General features: G+C 48.2%; 1 protein-coding gene and 1 long non-coding RNA gene across 3 annotated transcripts in view; one reads left to right on the plus strand and one right to left on the minus strand.

Moving 5' to 3' along the window:
* The window catches only part of LYPD6 (LY6/PLAUR domain containing 6), a 138,311-nt gene extending 136,727 nt beyond the window's left edge, over window positions 1-1,584 (minus strand). The window contains exon 1 of one of the 2 annotated variants that reach the window (XM_069577614.1): window positions 1,317-1,584. The gene's annotated coding sequence lies outside the window, so the exon portion shown is untranslated. The remainder of the gene's footprint in view (window positions 1-1,316) is intronic. The other variant, XM_069577615.1, reaches the window with a different exon arrangement.
* Window positions 1,585-1,658: 74 nt separating this feature from the next.
* On the plus strand, window positions 1,659-5,744 carry LOC138433970 (uncharacterized). Its single transcript, XR_011254547.1, has 2 exons — window positions 1,659-1,849; window positions 2,851-5,744. It is a non-coding gene; the product is annotated as an uncharacterized lncRNA (long non-coding RNA).
* Window positions 5,745-6,000: the final 256 nt, after the last annotated feature.

Below are 6,000 nucleotides of genomic sequence, written 5' to 3' on the forward strand. Positions count from 1 at the left end.
TGCAGATCCAAAATTTTAAAGAGCTACTTCGAGTTTCTCTCACTGCAAGAAAATGTAATGTCTTAAAGGGAATTGCTCTAATAATATCAAGGCATCTGAAATGGCTGGCCAGAGCAGAACAGAACAGAGTGGATGTCACCGTAAGTCAATTTAACAAGAAATAAGCTTCCCTCTGGAGAATCTAAACTCCCCAGTCTCCCACAAAGAAAATTGAATTTTGGAGGTCACACCTTGGGTAGGTTACCAGAGGGAGAAGCTTAACATTCTTTTTGTCATATGGTCTGGTAGGTCAACGCTATTCTACCAACAAATTCCCTCCTAAACATTGCTCCTTCCTCGGTTTTTCCTCTCCCCCATCACTCCCTCCTCCAAATTATAACAAGTCTTTGGAATCCCCTAGGAAATGGCAAATCATCGTGACACTTCAGATGCCGGGTCCCCCGCTGGATACAACCATGCTCAAACATCGAGTTTGGAACCTCTCGGAGAGGAACAGGACCCATGCCCCATGCCGAGGGCAGGAGCTGGGGACGCGAAACTAGTGGGACTGCGGCGGGGAGTCAGAGCGAGTCAGATACACCCACCAGAGCTTTAGGCTAGCCTGTTTAGCCAAATGTAATCAACGGAACTGCTCTTACTGGAAAGAAAAGCAGGTCGCCAAGCCAACCCCAGGCGAAGCTCTGGCTCCGTGGGTGAATGACCCACTCGCAAAACTCCCCCCGAGTGGGTGATCGGAGGGCCTTGAGCGTTCGCGCAACGGCTGGAAGCGTCCCACCTCGCCGCCCCTTCGGCAGTTTCTCTGGATGGGCGCAAGCCGGGCCACCGCCCACCCCCATCTCCATCCCACCCCCGCCCGCCCCGCAGCAACATGTGGGGTGCTGCCACTCTGCCGCCCGGGGTTCTCCCTCCGGCTGGAGTTCGTGGTGGACGCACGCTTGGCCCTGGGAAGGTGCTGAATTACTCTCGGGGAAGATTCCTCCAGCGTTGAACTTGGCAGCTCCTGACATTTCCATCCCACCCCCAGCGCGCAGGCACTACACACACGCACACACACGCCCCTCCGGACTTGCCCAGGCTGCGCGCAGGGCGGGCTGCCCACTCGGAGGCAAAACACCTGAGCGGGATGCAGAAGCGAGGATCTCAGCTCCGCCGACCAGGGGGCCAGGAGGGTGTGGGGGTAAAGGACTGTCCTAGCAGTGGGCAGTTGCAGGGACTTGAGCTGAGTCCATGGTTGGTCCAGGCCCCGCAGAAGATCGGGCGGCTGGCAGGAAACCCCTCTCCTTTTGTGCTCTCCCGGGAAACCAGCCTCTACTCACCCCGGCTGCACGCGGATTCCGGCCGCCAGCGGCAGCCCGCTGCCCCATCCCACGAACACTGCGGCGCCCCCAGAGTGTGCAATGCGGAGCCCCGCCAGCGCGCGGCCGGAGCCGGGGAGTGCGAGGAGGGAGCCAGGGAGCGAGGGAGGGAGGGGACTAGGGAGGAAGCGCGGCGGGGAGTGACAGGGCGGCGGGGGGCGCGCGCGCCACTCCCACTCGCGCCCAGCGCTAGCCGCCGCCCGCCGCCGCAGCCGGCCAGCCCGGCCTCGCGGGCCGGGGGACCAATCAACGCGCGGGTGTGTGTTGGATGGGTAACCGAGCCCTCCGCAGGGCGCGCTCATTGGCCCGGAGCGCGCGACCCAACTCCGGGAGAGTCCGCCTGAGCGCCCAGTGTGCAAACTCCCGCCGACCGGAGCTGGCTCCCCGGCGCAGGTGGGTTTCCCGGCTCCGCGCTCTGGCCTGTTGGGCGAGTCTGCCGAGTTCCGCTGACGGAACCGGGAGGATGTGAGACCTGCTCTTGAAACGCGTTCGCGGTGAGCGTTCAAAACCAGCAGTTTGCTCAGGTTGCACCGACCCCTTCCTGTAAGGAACCCTTGCGCCGCTCGCTTCACCCTGGCCGGTAGCAGAATGAGAGAAAGCCCGGCCGTGTAAAAATGGCCCCAGCCAAAGCCTACTCCCCGCCACCCCCAGGGTCTTGCGAAACCCGATGCACCTAAGAATCCGAGCTGAAAAACTTAGTCGAGCTCCTAACCCAGGGCAAACCTAGACCACTTGACGTTTGCAACAGAAGAGCAACCCCTCGGGGCGGGAGACGGAGGGGCGGAGAGCCGGGGTGGTGATGGCCGATCCTCGTGAGGAAGCGATAGTCGCGTTCTGGGCTTTGGTGGGGAAAGCTCCCCCTCCTCTGCCAAACATTTCCCTCAGGTAGACCCCCCCGCTCCCCACTCTGGTGGTATTGATTTTTTTTTTCTTCCCTGGTGTAAATCATGTTTGACTCTCGGGGACTTTCCAAGCCGGAGCCTCAGAGTGGAAGCTGAGCACGGACGGCCCCACTTCCCCCTCCTCCCCTCCGAGCTCCGTCGAGGTCCAGCGGGGACTGGGGTTTTGTGTGGGTTGTTTTTTTTTTTTTTTTTTGGTGTTGCGGCGGGGGGAACTGGTGGTGTCCAGGAAAGGTCTGAAGGAAGGACTCCATCTGCGAGCCGGAAGCTCGCCCCCAGCTGCCCCACCTCCGCCAGGTACCTGACCTTCAGGATGCCTTTGCTAGGACGGCCTCCCGGGTGGCTACATTTGTTTGTCCATCTTTCAACCGAGCCCCCTACCCCCGCACCCCCCATATCCCCGCTTCCTTGGCCTTTCTCTGAGCTTCTTTACAGACAGACCTCCTTTGAACCTTCTTGCCTCTACCCCTCCTCGTAATCTACTCCTGCTCAATATAAAAATATCCTTTCTTTTTCTTTTATTTAAACTTCCCTCCCATTTTCCCTATTTGAAAGGGTCTCAGATATTGTTTTTTGTTTGTTTGTTTTTTTCACAGCTTCCGGACCTCAGAAAGTTTTCTCTTACAGTTGATGTGCACAGGTTCACACAAGCTCTAGATTCAAGTGGGCAAACATAATTATCACTTCTTTAGAACATTTGGACACGGGAGATGATCACTGCGGTGTGCTGCCTTCCTGCAGGGCTCAGCACATTGAATGAATTGAACATGAATTAATCAAACGGAACCTGGAAATGTCCCTCAGTGACCCGGCAGGTTACCTGTGGGAATCTGGTACTAATGAGAACGCATCCTGGATGGTCATCGCTGCCTTATTTAGTTTCCAGGGAAGAAATTCTGTCTTGGGAAGTTCCCATCCATGTACCTAATTCACTTCATTTTTCTCTCTTTATTTTTTAACTGACTCAGCTCACACTATAATCAAAACTTAACATTTGGGCTCAAAATTAGGTTCAGTATATTAATGCTGTTCATGAGACTTAAGTTCTTTGTGGAGATAGCGTCCTTAGGATCTATTTTAGAACGATAGGCACTCAAAATATTGGAAGTGGTTTATCTCTGTGGACTGTGACAACAGATGAATTTTTTTCTTCTTTATACTTGCCTGAATTTTCTAAAAAATATGTAATACTTATTAATCAGGAAAAAAAATATAATTTGTTAATTTCCTACATACAATACTCTCCAAGCATCAGAAGAGCTGAAATATTAAATTCTCCTTCTAGTTCACCCTTCACATCTTTTCAGTCACCAAGTCCCATAAATTTGGTCTCCTGGAACAGCATTAAGTCTGTCTCTCCACAGCATCTCAACTGCCACTGCCACACCTATCATCTCTTATCCGGGCCTCAGCCATAGTCTTAACTGTTTTACTGATCATGTCACTTAAAAGCTTAAGATCCATCACCCTCCCCAACTCCATTGCTATGAAGTTCAAACCTACTTTGGTTGACAAGGCCTTTCATTCCTATCCCAATCCCTGCTTTCCATTTTGGCTTCATGCTGCCCCACGCTTCCCTACATAGGATGATGCTACCCTACTGCAACTTTTTTGTCCTTCGCACAGATGTTATGTGACTTCGAGTCCCCATGGCTAAGACTGTTTAGTGCTACAATGCCCTTCTCTTCCTCTCCAGCCCCACCCTACTGCACCAGTAAGTTCCTATCTCTGCTTCAAGACTCACTTCAAATGTCACCTTTTTAAATGAGATCCCAGAGCAGATTTAGCAACTCTTCCTCTCTATACTTCAATAGCAAACACTTACTTTATTCAACGATTGATTATCCAGCTCCTATTATGTTCTAGTCACTATGAAGAAAACATGTATTTATATTTCTGGAATAGACTATGAGAGAGACAAACATTAAGGCCTGTGACACAAATAAATAATTGCAAATGAGATAAGTGTGATGAAACTGCTACCTGTGCAAAAAGAACCATGGGTTACTTTGAACAAATGCCAACTATAGTTACCACATTGTGCTCTAACCTGTTGATTTGTTTGTCCAGAGCTCTATCTCCCATCATATTCATCTATGTACTGACATCCAGAACACAGTGCCTGGCTCACTCTAGGTGCTCAGTAAACATTCTTAAAGAAATGAATGGATAAATAAGTGAATGGGTATTCAAAGCCTCCGCAAAGCATTTCATTTCATTTATTTATATACTACAGTTGTGCAGAATCTAAAAGCCTTTACTTCTATGCTTTAAAAATTAAAATTATTAGATCCTTGTCTCATCTTTTATAACTGTAATCTAGTTCTCCCTACAAAAATTATCTAATTTATTCTTGTTTGATGTCATATTTTGGAGACATAGCTAATATACTATTTGTAGATAATCTGTTGTTAGGAGGAATTTATTCTTTTGTTCTTTTTATATTGGCTTTTAACATATAAATGTTCAATTTTAAGATCCAAACCACAATCTATAAAAGAATAAATAAATTGGGCTTTATCAAAATTAAAAACATTTGTTCTTCAAACGAAACTGTTGACAGAATGAAAAGATATAGACTGGGAGAAAATATTTGCAAATCATATATCTGACACAGGACTTGTAGCAGAAGATACTAATCTATCTCAGTTCCACTAATCATTAATGAAATGCTAATTAAAACTACAATGAGATATTATCATACACTTAATATGATAGTTGGAAAAATCTGATGATGTCAAATTCTGATAAGGATGCAGAGCAACCAGAATGCTTGTATATTGCTGACGGGAATGCAAAGTGGGACTGCAACTCTCAGTTCCATAGATATTGTAAAATTCAGTATACACTTCTCCATATGGCCCAGTTTTCCACCAGATATTTACCAAAGTGAAATGATAGGCCTATATTCATGCAAAATCCTCTAAATAAATATTTATATCAGTTTAAGCCGACTAAGGTCTGTCTATTCAAGGCTATGGTTTTTCCTGTGGTCATGTATGGATGTGAGAGTTGGACTGTGAAGAAGGCTGAGCGCGGAAGAATTGATGCTTTTGAACTGTGGTGTTGGAGAAGACTCTTGAGAGTCCCTTGGACAGCAAGGAGATCCAACCAGTCCATTCTGAAGGAGATCAACCCTGGGATTTCTTTGGAGGGAATGATGCTGAAGCTGAAACTCCAGTACTTTGGCCACCTCATGCGAAGAGTTGACTCATTGGAAAAGACTGATGCTGGGAGGGATTGGGGGCAGGAGGAGAAGGGGACGACAGAGGATGAGATGGCTGGATGGCATCACGGACTCGATGGACGTGAGTCTGAGTGAACTCCAGGAGTTGGTGATGGACAGGGAGGCCTGGCATGCTGCGATTCATGGGGTCGCAAAGAGTCGGACACAACTGAGTGACTGAACTGAACTGAATCACTAAAATCTTAAAACAACTCTAAAGTCCCTCAAATGAGAAAAACCTAAATAAAACGTAGTACATCCATAGAATGGAATACTATTTGATAATGAAAACGGACAAGCTGTTGATAGAAACAATGTTCTGTATCCCAATGCACTATGTAAGTGAAAGAAAAAGACTCAAAAGCTAAATGTATATACTAGTTAGGAATGGCAGAGCAGCAAGATAAAAAGACTTGAGGTTTTTATGATGATGGGCCCAAAATAATTTGAGGTCTGGATGATCTACATTTAGATGAGACAGTTGTTTAAACCATTGTTAATTCAAGTTTCCTGTCGCACA

This window comes from Ovis canadensis, chromosome 2 (assembly GCF_042477335.2).
Source record: "Ovis canadensis isolate MfBH-ARS-UI-01 breed Bighorn chromosome 2, ARS-UI_OviCan_v2, whole genome shotgun sequence".
NCBI lineage: Eukaryota > Metazoa > Chordata > Mammalia > Artiodactyla > Bovidae > Ovis > Ovis canadensis.